The sequence below is a fragment of the Ranitomeya imitator genome, chromosome 4, assembly GCF_032444005.1.
Source record: "Ranitomeya imitator isolate aRanImi1 chromosome 4, aRanImi1.pri, whole genome shotgun sequence".
Classification (NCBI taxonomy): Eukaryota; Metazoa; Chordata; class Amphibia; order Anura; family Dendrobatidae; genus Ranitomeya; species Ranitomeya imitator.
The window spans coordinates 315,621,937-315,634,058 of record NC_091285.1 but is presented as its reverse complement, the minus strand read 5'-3'; positions in this window follow the sequence as shown (position 1 = coordinate 315,634,058).

Genomic DNA, 12,122 nt, shown 5'->3' with positions numbered 1-12,122 from the left:
AGTTCTCTCAGTGGAGATCTAGGGTCACATGCTCAGGTACTGCAGCAATTCCATTGGTCCTTCTTTGAAAGGTCCTATACGTGCTGCAGCTATTTAAGGCTCGCATGGCCGCACGGCCATGCGCTAGTGTACATTTGTAAATGTGTGTGTGTTGTGAGTGAAAGTCGCTCTTTAAATAACCCTCCCTATTGGATGACTGTTCGCGGAAGGTGTATGATTGCTATCTAGCGCCCAACTTATCCAACAGCACGTTACACACTAATACAGCGTCTAGTTCCTGTGTCCGCCAGTGCAGCGCCGTACGCTTTCACAGTGCTTTCCTGACCCAAGCCTGGGTGGTTAGTGGCATCCGCCAGTGCGGCACCGCACGCACTCTCGTGCATTCCTTTGTTATTATTTTGGTTACACTGACACCCCAGTTGCGGTGTCGACCGCAAGTAGTCTACACAGACTCAGATCCCAAGTCTTAGGACTGAGCTCGGAGACTCCTTGCTTGTTCTCTTGTGTGTGGTACCGCGGCCCTGTGACTTAACAGGGTTTGCTTCCTTCACACAGGGTGAAGTTAACCCGTGTGTATTCACATTGTACCACCATATAGTCCGTCATTACTTGGCAGCAGGTTCCATCTCTGCACAGTGGACCCCGGGCTGCGAACGCACCTTATTCTACCTATCTTATTATTTGGTGCGTTCCGCTAGCCCTAACATTACACTAGCGCCAGGGTCTGGCTAGTAATGACGGACAAACAGCAATCCTTGCGGTACATCCAGCAGCTGGAGGGAAGGTTGGTGGCTCTCGAGCGCACAACCTCAGCTGTGGATGTAATTGCAGTTGCTGTTCAAGCTGCTTGCGTGGCTGCAGCAACCTTGTACACTGCCACCCCTGTACTGACTCTATCACGCCCCTGCTGCCAGAAAAATTTTCTGGTGATAGTAAGTCTTGTAGGTGTTTCGTGAGTCAGTGCTCTATACATCTCGAGCTTCTGGCCTCTCGTTTCCCTACAGAGCGGGCAAAAGTGGGGTTTATTGTGTCTCTTCTGTTGGACAGGGCGTTAGAGTGGGCTACGCCGCTGTGGGAGCGTGGCGATCATGTGGTGCAGAGTGCTTCGTTTTTCCTGAGCACTCTGAAACAGGTCTTTTTAGGACCTCGTGTCACCCATGATACGGCGCTCCAACTGTTGGCATTGACTCAGGGCTCGTCCTTGGTCAGCCATTTTGCCGTCCACTTCCGCACCCTAGCATCTGAGCTGGAGTGGTCGGATAAAGCCCTAATTCCGATATTTTGGAGGGGGCTGGCTGACCACGTGAAGGACGCCCTGGCCACTAGGGAGATTCCCGCCACACTGGAGGAGTTAACAGCTGTGTCCACTCGTATTGACCTCCGTTTTCACGAGCGGAGGTTAGAGCAAGCCCAGTGTAGGCAGAGGTTTCAGCTGGCTCCCACCTTCGCCAAACCTTTGGAATCTCCAGTCCAGGCCCCTGAGTCACATGAGGCCATGGAAGTGTCACGAGTAGTGTTGAGCATTCCGATACCGCAAGTATCGGGTATCGGCCGATATTTGCGGTATCGGAATTCCGATACCGAGTTCCGATATTTTTGTGATATCGGGAATCGGTATTGGGATTAAGATTCAGGTGTAAAATAAAGAATAAAAATAAAAAATATTGATATACTTACCCTCGGACGCGCCCTGGTTGTCACCGCTGCAACCGCCATGCTTCCGTTCCTAAGAATGAGCGCATTAAGGACCTTCGATGACATCGCGGCTTGTGATTGGTCGCTGAGCGGCCATGTGACCGCTCAGCGACCAATCACAAGCCGCGACGTCATCGAAAGTCCCTAACGCGCTCATTCTTAGGAACGGAAGCATGGCGGTTGCAGCGGTGACAACCAGGGCGTGTCCGAGGGCAAGTATATCAATATTTTTTATTTTTATTCTTTATTTTACACATGAATATGGATCCCAGGGCCTGAAAGAGAGTTTCCTCTCCTTCAGACCCTGGGAACCATAGAGGATACCTTCCGATATTTGTGTCCCATTGACTTGTATTGGTATCGGATATCGGTATCGGCGATATCCGATATTTTTCGGATATCGGCCAATACCATCCGATACCGATACTTTCAAATATCGGACGGTATCGCTCAACACTAGTCATGAGCGGGATCTAAGTCCCAGACCGCTCGTGCACTCCAGGTTTGTCATGTTTGCCAGCAGTCAGGACATCTTGCCACCAGATGTTCCCAGCGGTCGAGGAAACGTCAGCATCTAGTGGTAGTAGGTGGAGGTACACTAGACACGGCGACGTTTTCCTCCAAATTGTCCTTTAAGGGGACAATAACAATAGGCTCATTCACTCACTCGGTAGAGCTCTGCGTGGATTCTGGGGTGGAGGGCAATTTTATGTCTGCCTTCGCCCAATGTCACGCAATACCCCTGGTTATGCTAGCTCAACCAGTAATGGTACGAGTGGTGAATGGGTCGACACTGCCCTCACAGATAACACACCAGACCATCCCTTTTACTCTGTCCATGTTGCCATCCCATCAGGAGATTATATCTCTGCTCGTCATTCCTGAGGGAATTAATGAGGTCCTGTTGGGAATACCTTGGCTGCGGTACCACTCTCCTCATATCGAGTGGTCCTCAGGCAGAATTCTGGGATGGGGTGAATCTTGTGGGGGTAGGTGTCTGAGGGAGTGCATTCAGGTTGCTACTACAGAGGTACACGCAGATTTATCCTCTCTCCCCAAGCAATATTGGTCTTATGCAGATGTATTCTCCAAAAAGGCAGCAGAGATCCTTCCGCCGCATCGCCCCCATGACTGTCCTATTGGTTTCTTGCCTGGTGCTGAGCCTCCCCGGGGTCGAGTTTATCCGTTATCTCTCCCGGAGACGGAGGCAATGTCACAGTACATCCAGGAAAATCTGGCAAGAGGATTCATTAGGAGGTCAGTGTCACCTGTTGGGGCAGGGTTCTTCTTCGTGCAGAAGAAGAATGGGGAAAGGCATCCATGCATAGACTACAGGGGTCTTAACGCCATCACCATTAAGAATAAGTATCCTTTGCCCTTGATATCTGAGCTCTTTAATAGGCTTCGGGGAGAAAGGGTATTTACTAAATTAGATCTGCCGGGTGCTTACAACCTGATTCGCATCCGTGCGGGGGAGGAATGGAAGACGGCTTTTAACACCAGGGATGGGCACTATGAATATCTGGTGATGCTCTTCGGGCTCTGTAATGCCCCAGCCGTTTTCCAAGACTTTGTGAACGACATCTTCTGGGATATGCTCTCCACCTCGGTCGTAGTCTATCTGGATGATATTCTCATCTACTCTCCAGATATTGACTCCCACTGGAGAGATGTTTGCAAAGTCTTCGACCTCCTACGTGCAAACTCCCTCTATGCCAAGTTGGAGAAGTGTATGTTCGAGCAGGAGTCCTTACTATTCCTAGGCTATATCATCTCCGCCCAGGGATTGGCTATGGATCCTGCCAAACTACAGGCTCAGGCTGTGATGGACTGGCGGGAACCCCATTCTCTTAAAGCGGTGCAGCGCTTTATGGGGTTCATTAATTATTATCGCCAATTCATTCCGCACTTCTCAACTTTGGTAGCTCCCTTGGTTGCCCTCACCAAGAAGGGGGCAAATCCCAAATTGTGGTCTGAGGAGTTCTCCAAGGCCTTTAACTCCATAAAGTCACACTTCGCTAGCGCTCCCATCCTACATCGCCCCGATGTAGATAAGCCATTTATCATGGAGGTGGATGCCTCTTCTGTTGGTGCTGGAGCAGTCCTCTTAATAATAATAATAATAATAATCTTTATTTTTATATAGCGCTAACATATTCCGCAGCGCTTTACAGTTTTGCACACATTATCATCACTGTCCCCGATGGGGCTCACAATCTAGATTTCCTATCAGTATGTCTTCCAAAAGGATGCTCAAGGTCGGAAGCAACCTTGCTTCTTCTTTTCTAAGACCTTCTCACCAGCAGAGAGGAATTATTCCATCGGGGACAGGGAGTTGCTAGCCATGAAGTTGGCTTTCTCTGAGTGGAGACATCTCTTGGAGGGAGCTCGTTTTCCCTTCCAAGTCTTCACAGATCACAAGAATTTGGTGTACCTGCAGACAGCCCAGCGGTTAAATTCTCGCCAGGCCATATGGTCCTTGTTCTTCTCCCGGTTTCATTTCACCCTCCATTTTCGTTCTGGGGAGAAGAACATTCAGGCCGACGCTCTCTCTCGCTCCGTTGTGTCATCTATAGAGTAGGAGCAGGAGCCTCGGCTTATTGTCCCTTCAGAGAGCCTGAGAACAGTGGCTCCGGTTTTGCTAGAGTCTGTGGCCCCAGGCAAGACTTTCATTCCATCTAATTTGCGACCGGAGGTTCTCTTTTGGGCTCACTCGTCCATGGTGGGTGGACACTTTGGGACCAAGAAGACATCTGAGCTCTTGGCGAGGACTTACTGGTGGCCGCATATGGCTTGTGACGTCGCAGACTATGTTCGGGCATGTGTTTCCTGCGCCAAGAACAAGTCTGCTCGGCAACGGCCAGCTGGGTTGCTTTACCCAATGACGGTGGCAGACAGGCCCTGGGAGATGGTCGGGATGGATTTTGTGGTGGGCTTACCCAAATCTCGTAACTGCACCATTATCTGGGTGATCACCGACCATTTTTCCAAAATGGTGCACTTGGTGCCTCTTCCACGGCTACCTTCTGCACGGGCTCTGGCTGTGTTGTTCATCAAGCATATCTTTCGCCTACACGGTATGCCAGACAAAATTGTCAGTGACCGGGGTCCCCAGTTTGCGTCTCGATTCTGAAGAGAGCTTTGTCGTCTACTCAGTATTGAGTTGAATCTCTCTTCGGCATATCATCCCGAGACGAATGGGTTGGTAGAGAGGGCCAACCAGACCCTGGTCACATATTTACGACATTTTGTTTCTGCCAGGCATAATGACTGGGCATCCTTGCTACAGTGGGCAGAGTTTGCGCTTAACAATGCCGTAGCCGACTCCACCGGTCAGACTCCATTCCTCCTAAATTACGGCCAGCATCCGCGTGTCCCTGTGCCCATGCCCGTGTCTTCCGCCAACTCCAGGGTAGCAGACTGGGCTGTGGAGGCACGGGACATTTGGGACCGCACTCAGGATGCCATTCGGGCCTACAAGGAGAGAATGAGGTCCTCCGCCGATGCTCATCGGCGCCCTGCTCCGACCTTTGTTCCTGGCAACTTAGTGTGGCTCTCCGCCTGTAACATCAGGCTGCATGTTGAGTCCACTAAGTTTGCACCTCGCTACTTGGGTCCCTTCAAGGTCTTTGAACAGGTTAACCCTGTGGTCTACCGTCTGGCCCTTCCTCCACGCCTGGGTATCACCGACACTTTTTATGTGTCCCTCTTGAAACCCGTATACATGTCCCGGTTTTCCGAGTCATCTGCCGGGACATCGGGTTCGTCTACGAACGATTACGAGGTGAACGCTATTTTGGGGTGCAAGGTGGTACGTGGCAAAAAACTCTATTTGGTGGATTGGAAGGGTTACGGCCCAGAGGACAGGTCCTGGGAGCCTGCTGAACACATTTGAGCTCCACAACTCATTACTGCCTTCAAGCGTAGTGGGGTCCAAGGGGGGGGGGCCCTAGGAGGGGGGGGGAGTAATGTTAGGTGTCGAGTTCCCGCCTCTGCACAGGGGGAATCTCGAACCATCTCTGCTGCAGTCTCCCATTCTTCTCCAGCCGCAGTGGAGTCTGCTCAGCGGAGATGTCGGTCCCAGCGTCTTGCTCAGTGTCACTCTGTGCATAGGGTTGCTGCTGCTTTTTCAACTTCTGCCATTGAAGCCAGTGCTGGGCAGCGGCGAGCAGACGTTTCTGAGACTAAGTCCTACTTTGCACACACTGAGCATGCCCAGGGCAAGATCTCTCAGTGGAGATCTAGGGTCACATGCTCAGGTACTGCAGCAATTCCATTGGTCTTTCTTTGATAGGTCCTATACGTGCTGCAGCTATTTAAGGCTCGCATGGCCGCACAGCCATGCGCTAGTGTACATTTGTAAACGTGTGTGTGTTGTGAGTGAAAGTCGCTCTTTAAATAACCCTCCCTATTGGATGACTGTTCATTGAAGGTGTATGATTGCTATCTAGCGCCCAACTTATCCAACAGCACGTTACACACTAATACAGCATCTAGTTGCTGTGTCTGCCAGTGCGGCACCGTGCGCTTTCACAGTACTTTCCTGACCCAAGCCTGGGTGGTTAGTGGCGTCCGCCCATTATTTTGGTTACGCTGACACCCCAGTTGTGGTGTCGACCGCAAGTAGTCTACACAGACTCAGATCCCAAGTCTTAGGACTGAGCTCGGAGACTCCTTGCTTGTGCTCTTGTGTGCGGTACTGCGGCCCTGTGACTTAACAGGGTTTGCTTCCTTCACACAGGGTGAAGTTAACCCGTGTGTATTCACATTGTACCGCCATATAGTCCGTCATTACTTGGCAGCAGGTTCCATCTCTGCACGGTGTACCCCGGGCTGCGAACGCACCTTATTCTACCTATCTTAATATTTGGTGCGTTCCACTAGCCCTAACACAGCCCACACAAAATCTCCAAGGAGACTATTTACCCCTTGCCTATGGTACAATTTTACTGTGTTGGTGATATAGTTATAAATGATGGTCCCTCTGGGTAAGCCCTTCCATGTCAATGTCCCCATTGGCTTTCTGTTGCTGCTGGGGGCCCTCTTGGAGATGAGGCTCAATATGTCACTTCCCTGTCACAGGCCATGACTATATATTGTCACTCAATAGGTTGGATAACAACTGGTCAATGTAGCACAGAGGAAACGCAGTCTAGAGAGCTGTTAGAACAGCAATGCTGTTAAGGCCCCGTCACACATAGCGACGCTTAAGCGATCCCGACAACGATACGACCTGTCAGGGATCGTTGCTGCGTCGCTATGTGGTCGCTGGTGAGATGTCACACAGTGCGATCTCCCCAACGACGCAGCAGCGATGCGGCGACCTGTAGCGACCTGTACAACGATGCTATTTCATGATGATTCAATGGGACGTCCTGTCAACGAGGTCGTTGGTAAGGTGTCAAACACAGCGATGTGTGCTACCCAGCGGGACCTCAATGATCAAAAAACGGTCCAGGCCATTCCGACACGACCAGCGATCTCACAGCAGGAGCCTGGTCGCTGCTACGTGTCACACATAGCGAGATCGCTACTGAGGTCGCTGTTGCGTCACAAAACTTGTGACTCAGCAGCGATCTCGCTAGCGATCTCGCTGTGTGTGACGGGGGCTTTAGAATACACAACTAGAGTGTCTTTAGTCTGCATCTCCCCTGTGTTATGCAAATGCTGGCTGTCCTCTAGCCTATTGAGTGAGGAGACATCATACAGCAATAAAGCTGTTTCCTGCCACTAAAAAAGGAGAACTGGCTATAGGAACATCTAATAGAGTGACCGTTCATTACTGGAGCTTACAGGCAGCAGTGACACTTTTTTATTCATGGGGCACAGTGTGATGGCATGGATCATAAGTGGCACACTGTCGGGGGACTTTTACCATAAGTGGGGGCATGTTTACTAAGTGAAAGGGCGCAGAGAGGTCACTATTATTAAGTGGGGGCACATAAGGAGTACTTTTCTTCCTATGTGTAAGGGCACCTAGTAGACAACTATATCATGTATGGGAACACAGAAGGGTCTCTATTATGATGTCACCATTCCCATGTGCATGCACAGATGGGCACTGTTACCATTTGTGGTGGTGTAAGGGTTGCAAGGCCTGGGGCGTTCTGTTATGACCACTGACACTAGAGAAACCGCTTCCTATGGGTGTGAGATTGGTGTTAAGCTCCTGGTGTTCTTGACTACTCCTCCAGGTCCTCAGATGTCTCAGAAACCCCAGATATAATCCACAAGTAAGTATACAGCCCATTTTACAAGAATAAAATGAACTTTACTGTTGGAGCTGATGAAAACATATGAACAGTAGGTAGCAGATACAAAGCTGTGTTATATGTGATGCTACTTACTATAGGACTGCAGGTTACATTTGAAGAAAGGTTCGTGACTTTTATTTTAATGGTCAGGAAGGGGTGTAAAGAGTTTGGTCTGCAAAAGAGACCTGGTTTCTCACATGCAAGCAGGATCCAGTTGCTAGAAATTTGAATCTGCTGGTTTTAACCCCTTTACCCCCAAGGGTGGTTTGCACGTTAACCCCTTAGCGACCGCCGATATGCCTTTTAACGGCGGCCGCTAAGGGTACTTAAACCACAGCGCCGTTAATTAACGGCGCTATGGAAAAAGTAAATAGCGCCCCCCCAGAGTCGGATTTTCTCCGGGGTCTCGGCTGCCGAGGGTAGCCGAGACCCCAGAGAACATGATTCGGGGTTTTTTTAACCCACCCCGCATTTGCGATCGCCGGTAATTAACCGTTTACCGGTGATCGCAAAAAAAAAAAAAAAACGCGATCTCTTTTTAATTTCTCTGTCCTCCGATGTGATCGCACATCGGAGGACAGAGAAAAGGGGTCCCAGGTGTCCCCCCAATACTCACCTATCTCCCCCGATGCTCCTCGTGTCTCCCGGTGGGCGCCGCCATCTTCAAAATGGCGGGCGCATGCGCAGTGAGCCCGCCGGCCGGCCCCGCGAGAATCTTTGGGGTCTCGGCTGCCGGGGGTAGCCGAGACCCCAAAGAGCATGATCGGTGTCGGTTTTAGCGACCCCTGTTTTGCGATCGCCGGTAATTAACTGTTTACCGGCGACCGCAAAAAAAAAAAAAAAGTCAAAGTGTAATTCTCTGTCCTCTGATGTGATCGCACATGAGAGGACAGAGAAATAGGGGGATTCGGGGACCCTATTATACTCACCTGTGTCCCTGGGTCCTCCTGCTGCTCCTCCTGGCCGCCGGCTTCTTCCTCCGGTAAGAAAATGGCGGGCGCATGCGCAGTGCGCCCGCCATCTGTCTCCATCTGCCGGCCGGCAGGAGAAGAGCAGTTGGGGCTAAAATTAGGGTTAGGGTTAGGGTTAGGGTTAGGGGTAGGGTTAGGGGTAGGGTTAGGGGTAGGGTTAGGGGTAGGGTTAGGGGTAGGGTTAGGGGTAGGGTTAGGGGTAGGGTTAGGGTTAGGGGTAGGGTTAGGGGAAGGGTTAGGGGTAGGGTTAGGGTTAGGGGTAGGGTTAGGGCTAGGGGTAGGGTTAGGGGTAGGGTTAGGGTTAGGGTTAGGGCTAGGGGTAGGGTTAGGGCTAGGGGTAGGGTTAGGGCTAGGGGTAGGGTTAGGGGTAGGGTTAGGGTTAGGGCTAGGGGTAGGGTTAGGGCTAGGATTAGGGTTAGGATTAGGGCTAAATTTAGGGTTAGGGTTGGGGCTAAATTTAGAGTTAGGGTTGGCGCTAAATTTAGGGTTAGGCTTCTTTCACACTTACGTCGGTACGGGGCTGTCGCAATGCATCGGCTCGACATACCGACGCACGTTGTGAAAATTGTGCACAACGTGGGCAGCGGATGAAGTTTATCAACGCATCCGCTGCCCAATCTATGTCCTGGGGAGGAGGGGGCGGAGTTAAGGCCACGCATGCGCGGTAAGAAATTGCGGATGCGACGTACAAAAAAACGTTACATTGAACGTTTTTTTGTGCTGACAGTCCGCCAAAACACTGATCCAGTGCACGACGGACGCGACGTGTGGCCATCCGTCACGATCCGTCGGCAATACAAGTCTATGGGCAAAAAACGCATCCTGCGGGCACATTTGCAGGATCCGTTTCTTGTCCAAAACGACGGATTGCGACAGATGCCAAACAACGCAAGTGTGAAAGTAGCCTTAGGGCTAGGGTTAGGGTTGGGGCTAAAGTTAGGGCTAGGGTTGGGGCTAAAGTTAGGGTTAGAGCTGGGATTAGGGTTAGGGTTTGGATTAGGGTTGGTATTAGGGTTAGGGTTGGAATTAGGGTTACGCTTGGGATTAGGGTTAGGTTTGGGATTAGGGTTAAGGTTAGGGTTGTGATTAGGGGTGTATTGGGATTAGGGTTAGGTTTGAGGTTAGGGTTGAGATTAGGATTAGGGGTGTGTTGGATTTAGGGTTTTGATTAGGGTTATGGTTAGGGTTGACATTAGGGTTGTTTTGGGGTAAGGGTTGTGATTATGGTTAAGGTTAGTGATTAGGATTATGGATCAGGTTGAGATTAGGGTTAGGGGTGTGATGGGGTTAGGGTTGGAGCTAGAATTGGGGGGTTTCCACTGTTTAGGTACATCAGGTGGTCTCAAAACACGACAGCCAATTTTGCGCTCAAAAAGTCAAATGGTGCTCCCTCCCTTCTGAGCTCTGCCGTGCGCCCAAACAGTGGGTTACCCCCACATATGGGGCATCAGCATACTCGGGATAAATTGGACAACAACTTCTGGGGTCCAATTTCTCTTGTTACCCTTGTGAAAATAAAAACTTGGGGGCTACAAAATCCTTTTTGCAGAAAAATATATATATATATTTTTTTTATGACTCTGCATTATAAACTTCTGTGAAGCACTTGGGCATTCAAAGTTCTCACCACACATTGATATAAGTTCCTTGGGGGGTCTAGTTTCCAAAACGGGGTCACTTGTGGGGGGTTACTACTGTTTAGGTACATCAGGGGCTCTGCAAATGCAACATAACGCCCACAGACCATTCTATCAAAGTCTGCATTCCAAAAAGGCGCTCCTTCCCTTCCGAGCTCTGCCGTGCGCCCAATCAGTGGTTTACCCCCACATATGGCGCATCAGCGTACTCGGGATAAATTGGACAACAACAATTGCAGTCCAATTTCTCCTGTTACCCTTGTGAAAATAAAAACTTGGGGGCTACAATATCTTTTTTGTGGAAAAAAAATATTTTTTATTTTCACGACTCTTTTCCAAAATGGGGTCACTTGTGGGGGATTTCTACTCTTTAGACACATCAGGGGCTCTCCAAACGCGACATGGCGTCCGATCTCAATTCCAGCCAATTCTACATTGAAAAAGTAAAACGGCACTCTTTCTCTTCCAAGCTCTGCGGTGCGCCCAAACAGTGGTTTACCCCCACATATTGGGTATCGACATACTCAGGAGAAATTGCACAACAACTTTTGTGTTCTAATTTCTCCTGTTACCCTTGTGAAAATAAAAATTTGTGGGCAAAAAGATAATTTTTGTAGAAAAAATGCGATTTTTTTTCACGGCTCTACGTTATAAACTTCTGTGAAGCACATGGGGGTTCAAAGTGCTCACCACACATCTAGATAAGTTCCTTAAGGGGTCTAGTTTCCAAAATGGGGTCACTTGTTGGGGGTTTCTACTGTTTAGGCACATCAGGGGCTCTCCAAACGCGACATGGCGTCCAATCTCAATTCCAGCCAATTCTACATTGAAAAAGTAAAACGGCGCTCCTTCACTTCTATGTTCTGCGGTGCGCCCAAAAAGTGGTTTACCCCCACATTTGGGGTATTGGCGTATTCAGGAGAAATTGCATAACAAAATTGATGGTTACATTTCTGTTTTTACACTTGTGAAAATAAAAACAAATGGTTCTGAATTAAGATGTTTGCAAAAAAAGTTAAATGTTCATTTTATCCTTCCACATTGTTTCAGTTCCTGTGAAGCACGTAAAGGGTTAATAAACTTCTTGAATGTGGTTTTGAGAACCTTGAGGGGTGTAGTTTTTAGAATGGTGTCACACTTCATTATTTTCTATCATATAGACCCCTCAAAATGACTTCAAATGTGATGTGGTCCCTAAAAAAAATGGTGTTGTAAAAATGAGAAATTGCTGGTCAACTTTTAACCCTTATAACTCCCTAACAAAAAAAAATTTTGTTTCCAAAATTGTGCTGTTGTAAAGTAGACATGTGGGAAATGTTATTTATTAACTATTTTTCATGACATATCTCTCTGATTTAAGGGCATAAAAATACAAAGTTTGAAAATTGCAAAATTTTAAAAATTTTCGCCATATTTCCGTTTTTTTCATAAATAATCGCAAGTAATATCGAAGAAATGTTACCACTAACATGAAGTACAATATGTCACGAAAAAACAATCTCAGAATCAGCGGGATCCGTTGAAGCATTCCAGAGTTATAACCTCATAAATTGACAGTGGTCAGA